The sequence below is a fragment of the Procambarus clarkii genome, chromosome 31 (genome assembly GCF_040958095.1).
Source record: "Procambarus clarkii isolate CNS0578487 chromosome 31, FALCON_Pclarkii_2.0, whole genome shotgun sequence".
NCBI classification, from domain to species: Eukaryota; Metazoa; Arthropoda; class Malacostraca; order Decapoda; family Cambaridae; genus Procambarus; species Procambarus clarkii.
Window position 1 is genome coordinate 23,777,053 of NC_091180.1, and position 26,688 is coordinate 23,803,740.

General features: G+C 45.8%; 1 long non-coding RNA gene across 1 annotated transcript in view; it reads right to left on the bottom strand.

Annotated features, from left to right (window-relative positions):
* Positions 1-26,688, bottom strand: part of LOC123758699 (uncharacterized) — a 279,984-nt gene that overhangs the window by 236,159 nt on the left and 17,137 nt on the right. Inside the window, exon 3 of the long non-coding RNA XR_011230091.1 lies at positions 316-386. This is a non-coding gene — a long non-coding RNA (uncharacterized lncRNA). The remainder of the gene's footprint in view (positions 1-315; positions 387-26,688) is intronic.

The following is a 26,688-nucleotide window of genomic DNA, read 5'->3' on the forward strand; positions in this document are numbered from 1 at the left end:
GCTTCTCAAGATGTTCCAACACTTTTAAGGCAATTACTACACTTTTGGTGTAGTGATTACTTTACTTTAATGGGATGACCCCCAACTGCTTAGGTTCGAATCCTTTTAGAATCATAACAGTTTACATTTTATAATATACATATTTCTCAGTATCAGTATTAAGAACAATCCAATTACCGAAATTCATGATAACGAAACAAATAATTTATTAAAGGATCTATTTTCTACAACCAATTTAGCACTGTTTCTAGAGGCACTCGTTCCATTTATAGTCATTCCTTAGTACGTGTGCTGTGTTAAATCAACTCTATTTACCTTATCAATTCCTCCCAGAATCTTGCATGTAGTGATCATGTCTCCCCTACAGGATCATGGAATGCACGCATCTGAAAAAATAAAGCTGGTGTTAACAATAGTGTAAGGTTAGCCCCAAGAGTCTATATATAGACTATATATGGAGACTATATATATATATATATAGCCTCCACCCCTCGACCAGACATACAGGCGGGTCTCGCTAGCCCGGATATGTGGTCTCACGAACGGGCCTAACCAGAGCAGCCAGCGACAAGCGCCCTGTGTAGGGGTAAACAGGACGCCTTGGTTTACCAAGTATATACTCACTGGTCCGGCATGAGTACCAGTACTCATCTAGAGGAGCAGCGTACATGGACTCACCCACATACATGAGTATGTATGTATGCATCAGAGTCAGCATTTATTGAACAGTACTAACACACAACATTAATACTGAAAGTAACAATTTTATAACACAACACAGTGACCTACAACACGGGGAGAACGCCTCACAACACAACAACACAGGTACACAGCACAACACAGGTACACAACACAACACAGGTACACAGCAACACAGGTACACAACATAACACAGGTACACAACACAACACAGGTACACAGCAACACAACATAACACAGGTACACAGCAACACAAACTACATGATAACAGTAGTGTGTAAGCACCAGTAGCACCACCCAATAATCACATCCTCGATATCAAATCAATAATCACATCCTCGATATCAAATCAATAATCACATCCTCGATATCAAATCAATAATCACAATAATCACACATATATTATCTCTCTTTCCTCTCTACATATATTTCTCTAGATAGAAATATAGCAGATTTAATAGAGAAAAAAAATAGATTGGTTAGAAAGGCTGGGGTCCAGGAGCTAATAGCTCCATTCTGCAGACAACAAATAGTAAATACACACACACACACACACACACACACACACACACACACACACACACACACACACACACACACACACTGGAAGCGAACACAACACCACACAACCCAACACAACACCACAACCCAACACAACACCACAACCCAACACAACACCACAACCCAACACAACACCACACCCCAACACCACACCACAACCCAACACAACACCACAACCCAACACCACACCACAACCCAACACAACACCACAACCCAACACCACAACACAACACCACAACCCAACACCACAACACAACACCACAACCCAACACCACAACACAACACCACAACCCAACACCACAACACAACACCACAACCCAACACAACACCACACCCCAACACAACACCACAACACAACACCACAACCCAACACAACACCACAACACAACACCACAACCCAACACAACACCACAACCCAACACAACACCACAACACAACACCACAACCCAACACAACACCACAACCCAACACCACAACCCAACACAACACCACAACCCAACACAACACCACAACCCAACACAACACCACAACACAACACCACAACACAACACAACACCACAACCCAACACAACACCACAACCCAACACAACACCACAACCCAACACAACACCACAACCCAACACAACACCACAACCCAACACAACACCACAACCCAACACAACACCACAACACAACACCACAACCCAACACAACACCACAACCCAACACAACACCACAACCCAACACAACACCACAACCCAACACAACACCACAACCCAACACAACACCACACCACAACACAACACCACAACCCAACACAACACCACAACCCAACACAACACCACAACCCAACACAACACCACAACACAACACCACAACCCAACACAACACCACAACCCAACACAACACCACACCCCAACACAACACCACAACCCAACACAACACCACAACCCAACACAACACCACAACACAACACCACAACCCAACACAACACCACACCCCAACACAACACCACAACCCAACACAACACCACACCCCAACACAACACCACACCCCAACACAACACCACAACACAACACAACACCACACCCCAACACAACACCACAACCCAACACAACACCACAACCCAACACAACACCACACCCCAACACAACACCACAACCCAACACAACACCACACCCCAACACAACACCACAACCCAACACAACACCACACCCCAACACAACACCACAACCCAACACAACACCACAACCCAACACAACACCACACCCCAACACAACAACCCAACACAACACAACACCACAACCCAACACAACACCACACCCCAACACAACAACCCAACACAACACAACACCACAACCCAACACAACACCACAACCCAACACAACACCACACCCCAACACAACAACCCAACACAACACAACACCACAACACAACACAACACCACACCCCAACACAACACCACAACCCAACACAACACCACAACCCAACACAACACCACAACCCAACACCACAACCCAACACAACACCACAACCCAACACAACACCACAACCCAACACAACACCACAACCCAACACAACACCACAACCCAACACAACACCACAACCCAACACAACACCACAACCCAACACCACAACCCAACACAACACCACAACCCAACACCACAACCCAACACAACACCACAACCCAACACAACACCACAACCCAACACAACACCACAACCCAACACAACACCACAACCCAACACAACACCACAACCCAACACAACACCACAACCCAACACAACACCACAACCCAACACCACAACCCAACCCAACACCACAACCCAACACAACACCACAACCCAACACCACAACCCAACACAACACCACAACCCAACACCACAACCCAACCCAACACCACAACCCAACACAACACCACAACCCAACACAACACCACAACCCAACACAACACCACAACCCAACACAACACCACAACCCAACACAACACCACAACCCAACACAACACCACAACCCAACACAACACCACAACCCAACACCACAACCCAACACAACACCACAACCCAACACAACACCACAACCCAACACAACACCACAACCCAACACAACACCACAACCCAACACAACACCACAACCCAACACAACACCACAAACATACAAGTATGTTAAAACAGACAAATTTCCATCAAGTTGTTGGTGTTGTGAGGCTGCATCACGCACAGCACCGTCTAACAAGAGCAAGGATAGCCAAACAGCTCTTACGTAACCATCCACAGGACTGGAAAGAAATAAAACAGAGAAAAAAAAGCTAGCTAGCCAGCCAATCAGGAAGCAGCCTCCACACACACTCTACTCCAGCCAATCAGGGAGAGGCTTGTTTTCCGTCTCGACCAATGACGTGACCAGGAATAACAATCAGAGTTTGTTTATATAAACAGATCTGGGGGAGCCAGGTGTATGTGTACTTGCCTATCTGTGTTTACGCTGCAGTCAGGTCTATAACGCCTTCTAGCCCTGTTGTACCTGATGGGTTGTTATTAAACTATTCTGATGGTCGACCACTGTCCAATCTGGCTTTAAAGTTGTGGCTTGAGGTGGCTTCCACAACTTCTTCTTCCAGTACATTCCTCGACCAGGCCTCCACCCCCAGGAAGCAGCCCGTGACAGCTGACTAACACCCAGGTACCTATTTTACTGCTAGATAACAGGGGCATAGGATGAAAGAAACTCTGCCCATTGTTTCTCGCCGGCGCCTGGGATCGAACCCAGGACCACAGGATCACAAGTCCAGTGTGCTGTCCGCTCGGCCGAGGATATGAGAGCTCAACCCGTTCTCGCAAATGTAATAAGTCAATATTGACTTATTAAATATGTGCATAGGTGACATACTTAACATAATAGTTTCCCTTGAAAAGCTTCATAGAAAACACCGACCTTACCTAACCTACTTAGTGTGTTAAAATAAGCATCTTATACCTTCGTAATTACAATTGTTACTTAACCTATTATAGGTATAGGTTAGGTAATAATTGTAATTACGAAGCAATAAGATGCTTATCTTAACATACTAAGTAGGTTAGGTAAGGTCGGTGTTTTCTATGAACCTTTTCAAGGGAAACTATTATGTTAAGTATGTCACCTATGCACATATTTAATAAGTCAATATTGACTTATTACATTTGCTTGAGAACGGGTTGGAGAGCTTCCTTATATTTTTATGACTTCTGTTTATCCAGCTTCCACTTAAGTCCTCTCGTCCTACTTTCTCTCACTTTAAAATGAGGCTTTTCTTGTGCATCTTGTCAATTCCACTCAGTATCTTGTATGTTGCAATCATGTCCACTCTATTTCTTCTCTCCACCAGAGTTGCGAGGTTTGGTTCCCTTAACCATGGCTTAAGCTTATTAACGACGTTCTGATGTTTGCCATCGACTCATATGCTGCCTGCTTTTTCCTGTTTGTGTGTGGCTCTGGTGTTAATGATGGAGTTATATCCACTGCCAAATCCTTTTCTCTCTCTTTGACTCCTTTACCTAACTTCCTCTTAGAGTGTAGTCACCGTCTGCTCTTTTGATTGTTGCCGCCGGAGGCCGCTAGTTTATTCTGCACCCCATACCCATCCTGTGAGCGGTAGCGCAAAAAGCATTACAGAGGGCACAAAAGGTCTTTATCAGACCTCATCTTAGATTATTACATAAACAATTTCATCTATCCTTCACACCTTATAGTTACAATGTCAGCTAGTTACAGAGAAAGTGCTATTTCAAAAGCTATATATTTACAGTAAGTCATTATACATTAATGGTAGATCTTATCGCTAATACATAATAGTTTGACCAATATAGTCATAGGGGAGCTTCTGTTTATTATTAGTCTTCACAATACACTACTTTTTTCTTCATCTCATAAGTCGTTTATCTACTGGAAGCGAAATATGGATACAGTGCAAGGATTTCAGGTAATTTATCCATGGTAATAAGATAGGTTGCCATATCATACAACGTGAGTTATATCATTTATCTCTAAATGGCTCAATTTTACTACAGTCCAAGATATAGTGTTCGAGTGTGTGTCCCTGTCTTTGTCCACACACTTTACACTTTACTTCATCTAGATCCCTATACAAGCCGAACTGCCAGAGATACTTGTAGCCAAGTCTTATACGAGCTGAGACAACATCTGTTAGTCTACTGACTTTGTTACTTGCCCCATACACATGTTTTACTTCACACATTTCATTGTGATGAACAATGGACCTGTTAGTTCCAGTTTGCACTGTTCTACTTTCTTCAAATCCATCCAGGAGTTCTCGTCTAATGACACTTTTAAGGGACCTATTTGATAACTCAAGATTCCGTTCAATACTGTCTTTATTTACTGCAGCCTTAGCAAGGGCGTCAACTTTGTCATGTTCCTGCATGCCAATGTGAGAAGGAATCCACAACATTTTTATATTTACCCTCTTGCTAAGTATTCTTATATATCTACGTCTAGCTTCCAAGACAAGCACGTTATTACTTCATTGCAAACTGTTTATTGCTCGTAGTGAGGATAGGGAGTCAGAAATAATTAAGATGTCTACTTCAGCGTTGTCAATAATTTCGAGTGCTACCAGTATTGCTACCAACTCGGCTTGCATTGTGGATACCCAGTTACTAATTCGCATATTCCTTTGAATTGTGCTGCCATCGGGCCGATGAGCAATAACAGCACTTCCTGCCCTCCCTGTAGCTGTATTGAGTGATCCGTCAGTGTATATGGTCTAGTGCTATGTTGTTTTCAGCTTGTATATTGTGAATGTGTTCTATGGTGCTTAATTTAGCAGCAAAGTAGTTTCCCGTTTGTCCAAATTTAGTTATACAAAAGTCTAACTTTCTGGTGGTCCATCACTGCATACTGGTACTTTCCTCCAAATACTTATTTTTAAGTGCTTTCGTCTCAAAAGAATGAGCTGCCATGTTATGTAACAATCGACACACTCTTTATATATTAACTTCCCTGGCATTAAACACACACACACACACAAGACAAACAAAAAAAAAGAACAACACATCACACTTAAAACTTTTTATATGGACAACTAAGACACTCAAAGCCTAAGTGTGTTTTCCGGTTGAGCTGTTGACGTCATATCCGGCAACGAGACCTGACAGAAGATGGGGGGAGGGAGTGGGGGGGAGAGGGTGTTCGTGCCAAAGAAAACGGGACAGCTTGATGTTGCTTAGCGTATACGCTCGCGGGGGGTTGTGTGGCGGATAGTAAACAATAATTCACTCATTATCCCTTTTTGATTCACTGTTCTAATTCTTTGGCGACTTTTGTACCCCTCGAAGAGTCGCGTGGACCCAAGTGGAGCCATATAGACGCAAGTGGAGCCATATAGACGCAAGTGGAGCCATATAGACGCAAGTGGAGCCATATAGACGCAAGTGGAGCCATATAGACGCAAGTGGAGCCATAGAGACGCAAGTGGAGCCATATAGACGCAAGTGGAGCCATATAGACGCAAGTGGAGCCATATAGACGCAAGTGGAGCCATAGAGACGCAAGTGGAGCCATATAGACGCAAGTGGAGCCATATAGACGCAAGTGGAGCCATATGGACCCAAGCGGACGCACCTGGAGTCACGTGTACATGGGTGTTGACACTACCCATCTAGGTACATGGGTCGTAATACCCCACCTAGACACATGGCAACACAGGGGTCTGGCAGGCACTTGTGTCTACCTTTTTTTTTTCTTACGGCCGCTCAAGCGCCATGTTAGAAACACACTCACTTAAGCAGGGACATGTAGAAGGGCGGAGGGGGGGGGGACGTCCCCCCTCCGCCCTTCCCCTGTATTAAGACAGACCGACGCATCATCGGAGTCGTGCAAACCTCGACCTTGAAACCGAGGTGGCATAAGGGTCATATCTGCTTTTTCGGACGTTAAGGTTTACAGTCCTGTATATGTGGCTCTATAGTGATTGTTTCATGACCTGTCTCCGTGTCTGTCTGTCTGTCTGGCTGTCTGTCTAGGCTGTCTGTCTGTCTGGCTGGGCTGTCTGTCTGTCTGGCTGTCTCTGGCTGTCTGTCTTGTCTGGCTGTCTCTGGCTGGCTGGCTGGCTGTCTGTCTGTCTGCCTGCCTGCCTGCCTGCCTGCCTGCCTGCCTGTCTGCCTGCCTGTCTGTCTGTTTAGGCATGTCTTTCTTCTGCTTATTTAAGTCTATTGGTCAGCCGTTGAATACCTGTTCAGAGAAGCAGAAGCCGTTGAGAGGATGCCGTTGTCAACAGGATCGCCACCAGCCGAGAGGGAAGGGAGACGGGGATGAACGTTATAAAGACGACCTACTATGAAAGGTAAGGGCTCACAAATATCTACGTTTTCTGTGCATCGGACTCGAGAGGTTAGGTTAGGGTTGTTGGGGTTCGCACGTTTGTGGCTAGGATGAGAGGATGGTTTTTTTATGGAGTGGCAAATGAAGAGAAAGAGAAAGAGAGAGAGGAGAGAGGAGAGAGAGAGAGAGAGAGAGGAGAGAGAGAGAGAGAGAGAGGAGAGAGAGAGGAGAGAGAGGAGAGAGAGAGGAGAGAGAGGGGGGGGGAGAGAGAGAGAGAGAGAGAGAGAGAGAGAGAGAGAGAGAGAGAGAGAGAGAGAGAGAGAGAGAGAGAGAGAGAGAGAGAGAGAGAGAGAGAGAGAGAGAGAGAGAGACACACACACACACCGGTGGCCGAGCGGACAGCACGCTGTATACACGTGATCCTGTGGTCCCGGGTTCGATCCCAGGCGCCGGCGAGAAACAATGGGCAGAGTTTCTTTCACCCTATGTCCCCCTGTTACCTAGCAGTAAATAGGTACCTGGGAGTTAGTCAGCTGTCACGGGCTGCTTCCTGGGGTGTGTGTGTGTGATATGGGGGAAAAATAGTAGTAGTAGTTAGAAACATTTGATTGAGAGTTGAGAGGCGGGACCAAAGAGCCAGAGCTCAACCCGTACAAGCACACACACACACACACACACACACACACACACACGAGCTAAACGAGCCAGGACAAGCAGCCTCCAACACAATAACCACCATCTTGCAACTGGCATCGTAAGGGCGACATGTTGCAGCAATGTCCACGCGACTGGCGACCGTATAGCCACGACGCGACGTATGTCACTGTGTTGCCTCCTGCACGGTCACCGGACCGCCCCCACTCCCCCCTGCCCCCCCCCCCTAGGCCCCCCTGCCCCCCCCCCCCCACGGTGGTGTCAGCGGTTTGCCCTGACACACTTTAGCCTGACGTCACACTTGCCACTCCTGACACCCTGCTGACGTCAGGGCTGACAGAAGGACGGGCTGACAGAAGCACAAGCTGACAGAAAGAAGGAAGAAATGACGGAAGGAACCTTACCTAACCTTGCGATGATTCCGGGGCTCGACGTCTTCGCGGCCCGGTCCCCAACCAGGCCTACCACAGGGACATACCAACTCTCCAATACCCAACTGACGTGCCCACAGGTAAGGTCAACAACCAACCAACCACTACACCTGCAGGTATAACCTCTCTCAATTCTGGACGAAGCTAATGATGGCTACACTCCCAAAACGGTTCCACCCTAACGCCCCCCCCCCCCCCAGTGAGTACCAGGGGGACTCATACACACACACGACAATTCGACAAAGCTAATTTTCTGGTATATACCACAAACCCACACTATTAAATCACTGTAATCACCTCCCCCCCCCCATTTACTCTCTCCCTCCCAAAACAAAACAGCGGTTGATTACACTTAATCCGGATTATCGCCACGCCACCTCGGGGTGCCGGGATTAACGCGATTACCAAGATTTATGGGATCATCTCACCAGCGGCTGATAACACAACGTAGGAGATTTCGCTGATGTATTAGAGGGGTCGGGAGGGGGGAGGGGAGGGGGGATTGAGGGGAAGGATAACGGGTCATCTGCCTGTGTGGATAACCATTCTCACAGCCAGTGGGAGGGAAGCGCCAAGCCATTACAACTATATGGCACTAGAAAAGGTTGGTCAGGATAAGGATTTGGGATGGGACGAAGGGTGGAAAGGAATGGTGCCCAACCACTTGGTGGACGGTCGGGGATTGAACGCCGACCTGTATGAAGCGAGACCGTCGCTCTACCGTCCACCCCAACCACCTGGGTAGTATAAACTGATAAGGCTGTTTTTGTGAAGTATATGCAGGGGAGCCGGTCGGCCGAGCGGACAGCACGCTGGACTTGTGATTCTGTGGTCCTGGGTTCGATCCCAGGCGCCGGCGAGAAACAATGGGCAGAGTTTCTTTCACCCTATGCCCCTGTTACCTAGCAGTAAAATAGGTACCTGGGTGTTAGTCAGCTGTCACGGGCTGCTTCCTAGGGGTGGAGGCCTGGTCGAGGACCGGGCCGCGGGGACACTAAAAAAGCCCCGAAATCATCTCAAGATAACCTCAAGATAACCACACTTGTTGTTGCAAGTCCTGTTGCAGACTTGAGAATTATTTTGCAACGTGTTAATTGACCGTTTTATAAATATTGCAACGTTTCGTCAAGTAAAAAAAAAAAAAGTGCTGGAAAAGAAAATGGGGAGGGGAAACCCCCCTTGAAAGTTCACCTTACAAGGTGTGTTGGCCGATGACTCTCCATGAAGGAAAAAGACTGGGTGCATTGTGGGGCTGTGTGGGGGGCGAGGGGGCGGCGCCCCGTCGTTCCTGGTACCACCCCCCACCCTCCCCCTTAACCCCCCCTGGAGACAATGACCAGTGATGGAATCAGTGACGCCCCCCCCCCCATTCCCACTCTTCCCTACCCCTTGTGTAAGGGGTGGGGAAGTGGAGGGAGAGGGGGGTCGAACCCCCCTACGAGCGAGGACAAGATACTCAAAAGATCACACAACGGACAACTTCCCCCCCCCCCCCCCCCCTGCTGATCTTTCACAGGGGTAACACCCCGTCCACCAGCCACAGGAGGAGGTGGGGGGGGGGGGACTGTTGAAGAGTGTATACCCCTCCCCACAGGCGTGTGTGTCGCTTTCTGTCGCGTCGCCTGGTGTTTCAGGCGAAGACAAGGCCCTCAACGGGACGCACAAGGGACGCACAAGGGACTCCCGCTGCCCCTCACAACCCCAATAGCACCTCACACCCCCTCCCGCGCCACGAGCACAAGGGTTCTCGACAATCTCTCTCTCTTGTATTGGCGTCTGAGAGGAACCTCAATACCAAGGAGAAAATGGCACTCGGGGGAACCGGACAAAAGTCTCCTGCTGCTGGCCCGCGCAGCGGTAGTGCATTCAATGGGTTCGCGAATCACTTTGGCTTCCTGGAAAAGGAAGCTTTTGGCTTCCATATGCAACCCTGGAGAACATATTCATCCGCTCCTTATTTTGCCAATCAGATGAATAGACAGAACTGTACTCTGTTTCTCTTGTGTTGACAAGACAGTCAGGCCTACAAGACTACTATAGAGGCTCTTCAAGATCATTCGTCTAATAGAGGGCGCTAGGGGAACCCTTTTCCCCATCCCAAAATACCAGAAGGGGTCCCCCCCCACTCTCCCCCCACCCAGGGGGGGGGGGGGGTGGCACTTTTCCATCCCAGACAGCCACTTACTAGAGTGCACCTTCTGTTGTGTGGGTGACTTTCCCATCCCAAGGTGTCAGAGTGCCACTTACCGTCAGAACTTTCACTTACCAGGACGCAACTGACCCCTTCAACTCTTAAGTTTTCAAAAGCAAGCAAAAATTACAAAAACACAAATAATAACAAATACATTCCCACGACGACAAACACACATATAAATATCCCCACAACTATATTATATATATATATATATAGGAGGCACTCCCAATACACATTACATCACGTCCTGAGAGTATGAGCTGCGGCCGGTTGCGTCTGGCTCAGCCTTGACGCAATACCGAACGCGTAGTGCGTCATCGGTAACGTATAGTTGGACCAGCGAGAACGCTTCAACCTGGTCATGACCTAGTTCCCGTCATTAGCGAGATGCGGTCGACCGATCACGTGGCTTGCGGCTGCGGCCTGTCCGGAGGGCTGAAACGTCACTGGTGTGTGTGTGTGTGTGTGTGTGTGTGTGTGTGTGTGTGTGTGTGTGTGTGTGTGTGTGTGTGGATATTGTGTCATGGAGAGGGGAAGGGGGAATAGTGGGAGAGGTGGGAGGGGGTTTGCGTCACCTCTGAGGCAGGTATGGTCGCCAGGAATTAATTAGCGTGTACCTGTGTTGCCTTTGCTGGCAAAATATTGCTGTTGCTTCGGCTACACCCTGCAGTGAAAGTCTCTTCTCTCTCTCTCTCTCTCTCTCTCTCTCTCTCTCTCTCTCTCTCTCTCTCTCTCTCTCTCTCTCTCTCTTCCTCCTTCCTTCTTCCTATTCTCCTACACTACCTGCGAGACGTTGTCGGCCTTACTGTTACGCATGCGGCAAATGTTCTCAATTCCTCAGCTGGCCCAGCATCGTGGATGACCTGAAGGCGGCAGCCACAACTCAAGGCGCTCAGCCATCATTCTTTCAGGAGAGTTTCATTTGAGATATGTTTGTTTTTTTAAAACAATTACATACTTAAGGAATCAAATTAACCAACAACGTAAAGGCTCTGGCAGTCAGCTGTGACCCTAGTTCAGCCAGCATATAATATGATCAACTTATATCAACAACTTAGATTTAAATTATGATCAACAATAAATTCTTATTGAAAACAGTCATTCGTACCTTAAAATATTTGAAAATATTTAAAATATTTGGTCATGAAAGAAAAATTATACAAATGAATAAAGATATAATCATCTGAAAATAAATCAATAAAGTGTTTGAAAACAATTCGTATAACTAATATTTAGCAAGATGCAGGTGTGTATAACCTCTTCTATAAAGAGGAAGATTAAATCACCAGTCAGCCGAGGCACCAGTTGACTTGGATCACTCAGTCGGGTTAATTGGTCATCACGGGCATATGGTCAACAAGCCAAGGAGGGGAATCACAATTCATTCCTGTCGTTACTGACAACTTGGAAGTTGGTCATTACCAAATCAAAGAATTTAATCCTCATAATTCTGAAAAAAGACGTCGGCTGTGGCAGCTCAGTCCTGGGAAGAAAATAAACTAATTATGAGTAAAAACGTGCTAAGCCGGTTGGGCTATAGCACACTATATATAGCATTGCTGGGGGGGGGAGGGGGGTGATGGAGGCTATATATATACTTCACTATATACTGCCATCACTGTAGCCTACTACACTATACACATCACCATCCTCATCACAGTGACCATTTTCACTCTCCTGGCCAATGCCATGCGGAGTCATCTAGAAGCAAATCATCGTCGCTACTTTCCCATCTCCTACACCACCTTCCCCTCTCCTTCACCACCTTCCCCAACCAGTCACCACCTGTTCTAGTGTTCACTAGCTTCTACACACCCTTCACCACCACACTTCAACCCCATTCACCCCCTCCCCCCATCACATTCCCTATGTACCCCCCATCACCCTCTTTCCTATATACCCCCTCACCACCTATAATCTACCCAGCCCATTCATCATCCCTACTGTGTATCACTTTTCCTCTATCAATACAACCATCTTCAATACACACACACACACACACACACACTGCCGTCTTCATCAATACACTGTACAAGATAAACATTTAATCGTAACAAAATATTATGCTGGATTAATCTTTTGTGGAGTCTGGAGTGCTGCGAGACTAGATAAGGGGGTAGCCGGCTGTGCCCGGGTGTGTGTGTGTGTGTGTGTGTGTGTGTGTGTGTGTGTGTGTGTGTGTGTGTGTGTGTACTCACCTAGTTGTGTTTGCGGGGGTTGAGCTCTGGCTCTTTGGTCCCGCCTCTCAACCGTCAATCAACAGGTATACAGATTCATGAGCCTATCGGGCTCTATCATATCTACACTTGAAACACTGAAACACTGAAACACTATCTACACTGTGTGTGTGTGTGTGTGTGTGTGTGTGTGTGTGTGTGTGTGTGTCTGTGTGTGTGTGTGTGTGTGTGTGTGTGTGTGTGTGTGTGTGTGTGTGTGTGTGAAGTCCTCACTGTACGGCCTCCAGAAAGTACACAGGCCAATATTAAGGCATTCCTGTAGTAGATACACCTTGCTACTCCATCAGATCATCAATAGACAAATTAACATGTGATGGGGCACCACTAAAATCATGTGTAATGTCAACGCCTCTTACCTAAATGCAACCGCTAAACACAAAAATATTCTCTATGTTGTTGTTAAAAGATTCGCTACTTGGAACAAAGTTCTAATTGCTAATTGAACTAATTGCTCAAGAGCTCTGAGCACTGAGGAAACCAGTGCTCAGTGCTCATTACCTCTCGCACTGGTTTCCCAGTGCGAGAGGTAATAAAGAGATCTGAAGGTATTTGTCAAGAAAGAAGCGGAAGTTATAGAACCTAAGATTATTTGAACATGATATATCAAAACGGTGCAACCAACAACTGCCACTGTAAACCCAGATGCAACTCTCCTGCACCCATCAATATTTGACATATTAGTAAAGTCTAAAAGGTGCCAGTGGTGCCAGCGTCATCAATGGAATCCACGCTTCTTAAAACCTAGCAGCTGGGATTTCTGGCACTTCTAACCCCTATTCTCCAGAATCGATAACATCAAAAGGGGGGGGGGGTTAGAAATAACCTAAGCTACTCTATCCCTTTGAGATGTATTTCTTTCTTATCTCAATAAACATACTTGAACAACAAAGATCTCGGAAGACGAAGCAGAGTGCGATGGCTACCACACCATATGGAAGGGGGCTACCTTACCTTGCAATGATTTCGGGGCTTCAACGTCCCTGTGGCCCGGTCCTCGACCAATGCCTCCTTGATCTCGACCAAGCTAGCACCGTCTGAGGATCTGTAACTAAGGACATTTAAGCAGGAAGTTATGTGCGGCCTGAGATGAGGAGCCCATGTCAGTCTCTGCTCAAGGAAATGTGTCGAATTCACACATTGTGTAAACCTATCCTAATTGTCCTTCGATATTGGCTTCGTGCCCTCCCCTCCTAATTACTTTATCTTATCTTATAGACTGGACAAGCGTGAGAGAGATTGTAGATAATTGTAGACTGTTAGACTGTAGATAAGTGTCTGCCCGAAACGCTTTGCGTAATAGTGGCTTTAGGCATTGTATGTACTAGCTCTATATATAAATCCATCAATGTTTGTATCACACCTTGTATGTAAGTACTTTACCTGAATAAACATTTGAATTTGAATAATACAATAAATTATAACAAGAATCAGACGTCAGAAGACACTATAGGAGAGCCAAGCACTGGTAAGGCAGAGACCAGGAGCTTGCTTCCGAGCGTGCAAGCACATTTAGGTGAGCCACAGAGGCGAGGAAGGCATAGAGCGCGTTATTGACTACACAGTAAGACCTCCGCAGGAGGTCTCTGGTTAACGAAGAATAATGCAAGGAACTCTTCGGCGGAAAAAACACCGCTAAACCCACCTGACGCAAGGCTAAAATTTCCTCGACAGTGATACCCTCCCTCCCTCGGGTCATCACAGTAGCAAGCCAAGCAACAGTCCTAGACGCTAAAGTCCGCTTCGAGTTACCTGGTAACATGAGCTTTACTCCCAACAGAGCGCCTATGCCGTTATTGAGCGCCAAGGTGCTCGGCCTCCCGCAAGAGCACCTGAAGCCCTCCGCCCACATTACCCGTCATAAAAACACCGAGATGGTCAAAGTTAAAATCTTGTGTGTGATAAATCGACAGGGAACCAGTCCACGGAGGCGACCTGCTGAGAGTCGGTCGTCGCATCCTCTCGCTTCTAATTCTCACCCTTATCGAGGCCTCGATTACCTGATAAGATGTGACGGATCGTTTTTCTTCTTCACCGTAGTTCGGTTTAAGGCTCGTTTCCGTGGGATACTGTGGACGGTCTTCCTCTACTTCCACACAGGAATGGAACTTCATTCCCCACAAGTCTGTAATGTAGCTGATATAATATCTCATTAACGTGATTTACTATACCTTGCACGGGACACATATATGTATATATAAATGTATATTCATATACATTTACAAATGTATATTCATATACATTGTATATTCATGTACATTCATATACATATATGTGTATATAAATGTATATATACATATATATTGTCAGACCACGGAGGAAAATTGAAATAGGAATTTCCTTAAGTACTTTCGTATATTAATACATCTTCAGAAGGAGTCTGAAGATGTATTAATATACGAAAGTACTTAAGGAAATTCCTGTTTCAGTTTTCCTCCGTGGTCTGACTGTCACATTTTTAATCACGTGTTTATTTTCGTGATATACACACATACATATATATTATATATATATATATGTTATACCTAGTACCCAGAACGCAGTACTCGGTCTACTACGCAAGGGCAGATTTGCCTAATAAGCCAAGTTTTCCTGAATTTATATATTTTGTAAACTTGTTTCTTATGAATTGATAAAGCTATTCAAAGCTATATGGTTTCCCATCCGGCAGGATTATCTACCATATAGAAGTTTGAAATATGTTGTTGTTGTTTAAGATTCGCTACTTGGTACAAAAAGTTCCAAGTAGCACGGGCTATGGTGAGCCCGTAGGAAATCTGTTATCCAGCAAAGCTCGTGAAGGATTATGAGAATATTATAACCTAAATGAATAACCTGAAAGCAGAACTCCGGGTATGTTCATATATTCTTTAGACTAGCAGGCATTAGGTGAACATTGAATAGTGTTAGATAGTGTGTGATTCGCGTTCTTTTAGGATGATGTATACTGATGCTTAGGATATGAAGGTAAGCCACCTGCAGCCACCTGCCAGAGGTAACGGTTGTCTTAACCTGATCCTGACACCCCTCCCCCCACTTGTGTGTGTGTGTGTGTGTGTGTGTGTGTGTGTGTGTGTGTGTGTGTATGAGCGCGTGCGTGTGTGTGTGTGTGTGTGTGTGTGTGTGTGTGCGTGTGCAAAGACATGACTGACTAGTACACAGTTTTATAACCCTGCTCCTCAAAGTGTTTTTAGTAAATGTAATTCCTCTCCATTTAGACCCAAATATTGAAACATCATATTTTCAACCACACAGGCAGGTGTATATAATCCAGTTATTACATCTATAATCATCACGATGAGTCGAGTAAGACGGAATCCAATCAAAATAAATGACAAATATCTCCTCAGTTCTGCGAAGTGACCACGTGACTTATTGTAATAAATTTCTTAATCAAAATAAAGTATTTATAATACAAAAAAGGTATCCCCCTAAAGAGAGTGACCTAAAAAAAAAAACTTTCATCTGTTAGTGGACTGCGTCAATATTGGACGTCTAAATATTACCACAAAATATTAAAATGAGTGAAAATGTCGACAAAGACAACGGTGAGTTAAATGTTAAGTCTTGAGATGGGCTGGCATGAGTGTGCTCTCTCTCTCTCTCTCTCTCTCTCTCTCTCTCTCTCTCTCTCTCTCTCTCTCTCTCTCTCTCTCTCTCTCTCTCTCTCTCTCTCTCTCTCTCTCTCGAGGTCCTGAGCAGGTGACTTAACTGTTCACTGTTCAACTGCGCACTCAGGTGAGCTGTTGGGGTGGTGCAGGCTGTGGGTGGCCTGCAGGCTGTGGGGTGGCGTGCAGGCTGTGGGGTGGCGTGCAGGCTGTGGGGTGGCGTGCAGGCTGTGGGGTGGCGTGCAGGCTGTGGGGTGGCGTGCAGGCTGTGGGGTGGCCTGCAGGCTGTGGGGTGGCCTGCAGGCTGTGGGGTGGCCTGCAGGCTGTGGGGTGGCCTGCAGGCTGTGGGGTGGCCTGCAGGCTGTGGGGTGGCCTGCAGGCTGTGGGGTGGCCTGCAGGCTGTGGGGTGGCCTGCAGGCTGTGGGGTGGCGTGCAGGCTGTGGGGTGGCGTGCAGGCTGTGGGGTGGCGTGCAGGCTGTGGGGTGGCGTACAAGCTGGTGCTCGAGTACACACACACACACTGTTCACGTCAAAACCAAAAAACATGGGATTTGCAACCATCTGCGAAGGATTTGCATAAAATGCAACAATTTTTTTTCCCTCCCCAAGCAGCAGTGCTGTTTTACACATTCATAACTCCAAAAGCAGAGAGTCACGCGACATGTCGCAGATGAAGTGCTGGAGCCGTCGCCTCTACGCTTGCAAATACCTGTCACTGTTGCCTTGTGTAAATAATTTATTCACTGTTGCAAAAAATATATTTTGTTGCAAATATTATGAGATTTACCAGCCTTGCTACTTTCTCTTCATGCTTCTGTTATTTCTGTACAGTGTTCTTGCTTTCTTTTTTTTATCTCCTAGACTTTCTCTTCTTTCTCCTTATATCCTCCTTTCTCCTCTACCCCCTCTCCACCTTCTTAACCTTTTCCCTTGTGCCTTTCTCTCACTTTCTCTCGTCCATGCTCTATTTATCACATTCATTGCTATCCTTTGTGCAAGGTGTCTGCCTGTTTGGTTTGTTTCACCTTTTGTTTGTCTGTCTGTGTCTCTCTACATGGTGAAGGTGAGTGAATGGGTATATTGGTGAATGTTAGAGGTATGGTTGATAAGGTGGGTAGGTGCACCAGTAGGTGAATAAATACCCCTAATACATTCACTCACTGGTGAATTAGTGTGCTAGGTGACGTACGTGCGTGTGTGTGTGTGTGTGTGTGTGTGTGTGTGTGTGTGTGTGTGTGTGTGTGTGTGTGTGTGTGTGTGTGTGTTTGAGGAAATGAATGAGGTAGTCAGCAGATATGTTAATGAGAAAAATATATAAAAATTAGCACATACTTATAGGCATCTAGAGAATACTACAGCTGGAGGCTTCGACTCTTCCAGTATTTCACGACGCATACACACACACCTAGAACGATCTAGGAGTTGATATCACACCAAACCTGTCTCCTGAAGCCCACATAAAAAGAATAACATCTGCGGCGTATGTGAGGCTGGCTAACATCAGAACAGTCCTTCAGGAACCTGTGTAAGGAATCATTCAGAACCTTGTATACCACATATGTAAGACCAATCCTGGAGTATGCGGCGCCAGCATGGAGCCCGTACCTTGTCAAGCACAAGACGAAGCTGGAGAAAGTTCAGAGGTATGCCACTAGGCTAGTCCCAGAACTAAGAGGCATGAGTTACGAGGAAAGGCTGTGTGAAATGCACCTCACGACACTGGAAGACAGAAGAATAAGGGGAGATATGATCACTACCTACAAAATTCTCAGATGAATTGACAGGGAAGATAAACTGTTACACAGGTGATACGCGAACAAGGGTACACAGGTGGAAACTGAGTACCCAAATGAGCCACAGGGACGTTAGAAAGAACTTTTTCAGTGTCAGAGTAGTTAACAGATGGAATACATTAGGCAGTGATGTTGTGGAGGCTGACTCCATACACAGTTTTAAATGTAGATATGATAAGAGCCCAGTAGGCTCAGGAACCTGTACACCAGTTGTTTGACAGTTGAGAGGCGGGACCAAAGAGCCAGAGCTCAACCCCCGCAAACACAACTAGGTGAGTACACACACGCGCACACACACACACACACACACACACACACACACACACACACACACACACACACACACGTCACCAATACATATATGCATGAGGCTACATTTGTCTTCTGCCAAATTGACTGCTGTCATTTGTAACTAATACATATATGGACATACGTATACGCAAAAAATAAAAAAATAAAAATATATAAACATAACCTAGAAGGGGTACCACCTCTGGTGCAAATGTAGGGACCCATAGCCTCGGAGAAGAAAATAAAGAGTACTCAGAGAAGACCTTGTGGATCCTCACTGAACACTTTGATATTTTCTTCTCCTACCACCCCTATTCTTTTGTTAAGTGTGTATATTTATCTAACTTTATTTGAAAATGTCATTACACAAAAAAGTACATATATATATCTCCAAATTTTTTTTCCTTCGGAGAGGTACACAAAATTAACTCTCAAGGGAGATAATTTCACATGTTAAATGGGCCTGATGCGTGTCGCTATTTAACGAGTTTCGCAAAAGCTCCCCTTCAGCATCTTCGGAGGCATGGGAAAAAAAGTTCACAGACAGCAGGAGATATTCCCCGTAGGTATGGAGTGAGGTGAGGCTACTCTACTGTCTACCAGAGTGAGGTGAGGCTGCTCTACTGTCTACCAGTGAGGTGAGGCTGCTCTACTGTCTACCAGAGTGAGGTGAGGCTGCTCTACTGTCTACCAGAGTGAGGTAGTCTTGCTCTACTGTCTACCAGAGTGGGTAGTCTTGCTCTACTGTCTACCAGAGTGGGTACATACCCCCTCTGGTCGACTGGGTGCATTGTGGATGTAATCCTGGTGGCTTTGGATTGGTCGAGTCCACTTATGGACGGTAGGAAGGACAGGAGGAGAGAGGGACGGATGGAAACACTGTAAGAGAAGAGAAAATAGACAGAGAGAAGAAAAGGTAGAAAATGTAAAACAAGTTAGAGTAAAAGAGGAGAAGAAGGGAGAGAGAAAACACCAAACAGCAACATAGAAGAACAACAATAACCCAAAACTGGTGAATCAGTACACAACCAACAACCATAACTGGTGAACCATTAACGCCACCAAGAACCATAACTGGTGAACCATTACACAACCAAGAACCATAACTGGTGAACCATTAACGCCACCAAGATAAATATATCACACACACTTAGGTAGCCGGTCGGCCGAGCGGACAGCACGCGGGACTTGTGATCCTGTGGTCCTGGGTTCGATCCCAGGCGCTGGCGAGAAACAATGGACAGAGTTTCTTTCACCCTATGCCCCTGTTACCTAGCAGTAAAATAGGTACCTGGGAGTTAGTCAGCTGTCACGGGCTGCTTCCTGGGGGTGGAGGCCTGGTCGAGGACCGGGCCGCGAGGACACTAAAAGCCCCGAAATCATCTCAAGATAACCTCAAGATAACCTCCTGTTACCCAAGATCTCTCAACCTTGTTCTTAAGAGGGCATAAGAAATATCTGCACTATCAGAGAATGCCTGTGTTGTCTGCCCGCTTGTCAACCACTTGGGGGGTGGACGGTATAGAGCGACGGTTTCGCTTCATGCATGGCCGGGGTTCAATCCCCGCGACCGTCCACCAAGTGGATGGGCACCATTCCTTTCTCCCCCCACTCACCAGTCCCATTCCAAATCGTTATTCTACTCCCTTCAAAGGGCTTTATAGTCGGGGTGGCTTGGCGCTTTCTCCTCATAATCCGTTTATAATATATATATATATATATATATATATATATATATATATATATATATATATATATATATATATATATATATATATATATATATATATATATATATAATTCACCCCCCCCCCCACAGCGGAGGTAAACTTTCCTTTCTAACACGTCTGTTAGTAATTCCCTAAGCATATTCCCTTCCCTCTTCCCCTATTGTAAAATCCTCGCCTGGAGCCCGTAGGACATCCTGCCCAGTAGGGGAAACAGAGACCTTTGCTTATCACTCAATCTGTTGAAAGTAGGTTCCGAAACCCCAATGTTTGGGGTTGACCCTTAATGCTTCCTATTCTATCCTCCTACTGGCTAAACGTTGCTTTACTGACTAGCTGGATGGCTGCAGAGTAACGTTTGCACCCTTTACGTTTATTTTAACGTTTTTAATCCATTTTTGTTTAGGTCAACGTTTGTTGAAATGTGGATGAGTTGGAATACATGTTTGTGGGATTTCTGTCTGTCTTTACCTGTCTCGTCTGTCTGTACTAACCCATTGATTGTGCTTGTGGACTTGTCATTATATCTATGCTTCCTGTCTGTCTGTCTGTCTGTGCGTGCGTGCGTGCGTGCGTGCGTGTGTGTGTGTGTGTGTGTGTGTGTGTGTGTGTGTGTACACCTGTATCCTCACTCTTGTAACTGTAGGTTATCTGTGTATACATGTGTTTGTATATAGCTATTATTTATGTGTACATATATATTCTGTCCCTTGTCCTGTAGGCTATATACATAACCTGTTTACCTGGATATGTATTCCTATGACAAAACAGCACATGTATTCTGTCATGAGGTACTTGTAGATTGTCTATCTACTTGTAGTTTATATGTTAGACTGTACAGGTAGTCTATCTGTTTCCACCTATGTCTCTGATTCTGTCGTTTGTATATGTATACCAATATATCGCCTATGTATACCAACATGTGGCCTGCTTCTACCTACACCTGTCAGCCAGAAAATATAGACTGTCTTGAAAATGTATAGACGCCTTTCTTGTAGTTTGTAAGCTTAGAATATAACTACAAGTATCTGTTGACCAGACCACACACTAGAAGTTGAAGGGACGACGACGTTTCGGTCCGTCCTGGACCATTCTCAAGTCGATTGTCAATCGACTCAATCGACTTGAGAATGGTCCAGGACGGACCGAAACGTCGTCGTCCCTTCAACTTCTAGTGTGTGGTCTGGTCAACATACTTCAGCCCCGTTATTGTGACTCATCGCCTGCATACAAGTACCTGTGACAGTAGTCTATTTGTCTGGCCTCTGTATCTATTGTCCTTCTACCTGTACTGTACGTAATGGCTATGTACTTGTACCTCTGTAACCCATCCTTGTCCTTGTCATATGTCTGTAGTTTGTCTCACTACTTGTAAATATATTGTCACTTTGTTCCTGTCACGTAAATGCATTTTCAATTTAATTATCATCGTGATCATTTACAATTGTTTGACAGTGAGTTCGACGAGCCAAGGCGATCTTAAGGAGGACCTCTGATCACCCTGAGTTCGACGAGTCAAGGCTACCTGAAGGGGGACCTCTGATCACCCTGAGTTCGACGAGCCAAGGCGATCTTAAGGAGGACCTCTGATCACCCTGAGTTCGACGAGCCAAGGCGATCTTAAAGAGGACCTCTGATCACCCTGAGTTCGACGAGTCAAGGCTACCTGAAGGGGGACCTCTGATCACCCTGAGTTCGACGAATCAAGGCTACCTAAAGGGGGACCTCTGATCACCCTGAGTTCGATGAGCCAAGGCTACCTAAAGGGGGACCTCTGATCACCCTGAGTTCGATGAGCCAAGGCTACCTGAAGGGGGACCTCTGATCACCCTGAGTTCGACGAACCAAGGCTACCTGAAGGGGGACCTCTGATCACCCTGAGTTCGACGAACCAAGGCGACCTCAAAGGGGGGGGGGACCAGCCAGGACCAGCACCAGGATGCTGCTCACAGACCCTGAGACCGGACTGGAGACCGAGTGGGTGACCTGATGGAAGAGAACCGTGACCCCAGGAGCCACCATGAGGTCAGAGGGTGACTGTGTCGTAATCTCCTTTTCGCATTGTCGCAATTCTGTTTTATTTTTTCTTCCTTCTTTCCCCATTCCCCATCCCAAGTCCTTTTCCTGATTCCCATTTTCTAAGTGCTATATAGTCGTAATGGCTTGGCGTTTTCGTTTGATAAGTCAAACCCTGTTATGTTTCTGTCTGTATTTCTGTCTGTCTCTCTCTCTCTCTCTCTCTCTCTCTCTCTCATCCAACAATTTCTCTCACCTTTGTCTGATTTGGTCAACCTCTCCTCTCTCCCAAAACTCTGCATGATCAGATATATGTCCATCCACCTCCCCTCCCCCCTACACACACACACACACACACACACACACACACACACACACACACACACGCACGCACGCACACACACACACACACACACACACACACACACACACACACACACACACACATCTCAATCTCCCTGTCTTATCTCCCGCTTCGTTTTCCAGTTCCTTAAATCGACTTAAGGAGTTGTTAAGCATCTTGGGGGGGGGGGGAGACCAGGTCACAATAAACAAGGATGACGTCACATCGAGATTTATATGGTCATCATGCAGCCCGTTTTCTTTATCCTAAGTAAAAGAAAAATCAATACTTTTGTCCTAACCAGAACGTACAAACCCCAAGCAACCTACCTAACCCTATCCAGTCCATTTAATAGAAAACGTAAATACTGGTGAGGCATTTACTTTCCTTAATAGGCTGCATTTGTAACGTTGGTCACCATTGCGTACCAAAAACGCGATCTATTAGAGCAGAAAACCGGGGTATACCTTGAGGTGCTTCCGGGGCTTAGCGTCGCCGCGGCCCGGTCGTCGACCAGGCCTCCACATGCCTGGTATGCTGCCATCTCTGTATTTTATGCTGTACCTGTATTCAACCTGCATTGTTGCTGTACCTGAACCGGTTCTTGCACCGGCTGGTTACAAAAAAAATTGTACTTGATCCTGAACTACTTGCTGTTTGTTGATGTATCTGTTCTCTGTAATCATCGTTTCCTGTTCTTGAACCTGTACCCCCGTGACGGATGGTGACGGATGATAGTGAAGACGAAGCGGCGGTGATAGGATAGTGAGGGGTGATGGTGTGAGGGGGGGGGAAAGAGGGGGAGTATTTGACAGAAAAATTAATATAGCCGTTTTCGTTTGCGCAATTTAGGGAGAATTTGTCATTTGATTGTCAAAGGGAAGAATATTATTGACACGTCACAATGAATTATTGACCGCCGCCATCACCACCATCACGTTCCTACCACCATCCACCACCACAGCGATAATCCTTACCTTTACCACCCCATCAACCCCCCCCCCCTCCCCAACAACCCCCCCCCCATCCCCCACCAAAGATGACACCCCTCACCCCCCACACCATTACATTCCTCCCTTCACTCACAAGTAAAAATTAAGCTCGAAAGAAAATTGCGTTCAGGAAAAACTTGCAAGACGTAAAATCATGGGCGATAAAATTGGCTGAGATGCAGTAAATCGCTGAGATACGATCGTCGGCGGGGCTGGACCAGGCGGCCGGGGGGAGCTACACGGTAAAACACGCTCTCTGCCGGAGAAATTATACGATATAGAGGTCTATAAGCCCTCTAAGCCCTGCTGGGTGAGAGAGAGAGAGAGAGCGGACTAGAGAAGAAAATAGAGAAACAGAGCAGAGGTAAAGAGCGAAATAGAGAAGAGAGAGAGGGGGGGGAAGAGGGGGGGGGGTAATGGAGGAAAGAATGGGGAGGGAGAGAGGACAGGGGGTATATCCAAGGGAAAAGGGGTGTGTGAGAGCAAAGGGGGGCCCTACCAAAGGGGGGCCCCACCAAAGGGGGGCCCCACCAAAGGGGGGCCCTACCAAAGGGGTTATATCATACCACCAGCTCAACACTACTCGCCCCTTTTCACACCCTTTCTTTAAGGAATGATAATTATTTAATAATTATTATTATTATTACTATATTCTTGATGTGTAGGCCTGGTAACAATGCCCAATCACTTCTACAAGAACATATAATAATCTCCATACACATAACCAGACCATCACTAGAGATAGCCTCAACACAACACCACAATACTCGACAGATGAAGACAACAGAAGACTGGAGATGAGTGAGACATTATATAACAAGCACCTTAAGGAGGTGCTTGTGATCTTAGGAGAGTTAATTTTTCAACTTCCTTCTCAAGTGAAGAAAATTGTAAGGAAAGAAGAAGATCTCACTTTTTCGATCTTATATTATATATATATATATATATATATATATATATATATATATATATATATATATATATATATATATATATGAAAGTACCAGGCGGTCTAAGTCAGTATTGATCACACTGCTTACTAACGAAACCTGTTCATCTTTCCTCGGTCACGACGTTAGAACGTATTGATTCATTACGAGGCTGGAGGCCCTCCGAGGTCATCTGGGACTCAAGGTTATCATTGTTATAAACAAACTCGCAGCGCCTCAGTGATCATAAACAACTACATAAATGCAAAGAAATCGTTATGATCGACTAAAGATGTAGAGGTTTCGTCTGGACACGCCCCCCATATATATAATGCTGGCCCTACTACACCTAACACACACCTAAATATATATATAGCCTTATCATTATGTGTATTGACGTATTAAAGATTAAAACCTATTTTTATTTCCTCCCCAAAAAGATTTAATTGCCTTGTAAATTATGGACCGGTTTGAGGCAGCGGTCGACTGACTGGTTCTGATCTACCCCCCCCCCCTAACCTGGGGGCCGAGAGCTACCACCCATCCCCGCGACCCCCTCTACCCAACCCACCAATCATAATTCATCTTGTAGCCCTACTTGTAATTTTGTTTGGGTGCCTTCTGACATTAATGTCGCCACCTGCGGGTGATACAGAGCTTCCAGCATGATATAGGAGTAGCTGTTGGGTCAGTGAATTAAATATTATATATGTACTATATATCTATAAAATATATTTGTGTTCTTCCCTCGAACCCCAAGACTGGAGGCCAGACGCTTCGGATTAGTGTCACCAAATCTTGCAGGGTGACTGGTGAATGGTGTGGGACGGTCATAGGGAGGGTGTTGGGGATGTGGCATCTATTATGAACCTTGTTGGAAATGGCATATGATACTGAATTGGGATCACGTTAATTGCTAAGACTATCCATCGAGAGGTATGTCCCACATGCCGTTTTCTAGGCGATGAAGTGTTGGGAGTGTCCAGAGTGAAGAGAAACCCTTGCTGCAGTGCAGTATACTGCTTGACCCGCGCGTGTGCGTGCGTGCGTGCGTGTGGTCTTAAATGTACAACAATATTATTTATAATTGTTTTCAATCGTTAATTTGTCCTGTGTAGTTTACTGATGAACGTATAAGTATCAGGAGAAAGCGTAAAGCCGTTACTACGGTATATGTGCGTGCTGAAGATGGTTACAGTGATGAGGATAGTGTGTGGGTGCTTCACTACACACAATCGATGCAGGTTGTGAATAGTGTGTAAGTGAAGATGTGATCTCTGTCACCTAATACCAGGTGTCAAGTTCATCTTTACATATGTTCCACGTGGCGTTCTATCTTTGTATTTAATAAAGAAATTACAAAGCTCCAGGTACCTCATGCCAACGGGTCTGAATGGTCTAATAACTGGGCATTCGGTGATGTAGTGTGGGAGATCATGCCGAAAGTTCCTGCTCACAGAGTTTGCACCTGGAGTGCTCAGGATTGGGAGATCCGTCACCTGTAGCCACCTGTCACAGGTAACGGTAACCCAACCTGATCCTTGGCAACCACTGTGTCCCACAGTCTGGTGGACCTTTTGTGCTGCCCCATATACACAAGTTTCCAGATCTAAACAAATCATAGCTACTTAGTTCTCTGAAGCTGGTGGAATCTGTAATTTATATCCTAGCAGACCTGAATGTTTGAAACTGAAATGCCCGAAACGCTTTGCGTAATAGTGGCTTTAGGCATTGTATGTACTAGCCCCATCTATAAATCCATCAATCTTTGCAAAATCACTTGTTTGTTTCCTAAATAAACCTTACCTAAATAAACATTTGATTTGATTTGATTTGAAACAATCTTGTCTTAACAACAGGGATAGGGGCATGCCCTAGGTTTGGTTAAACGTTAACCTTGCTACACGCTAATTTGACTT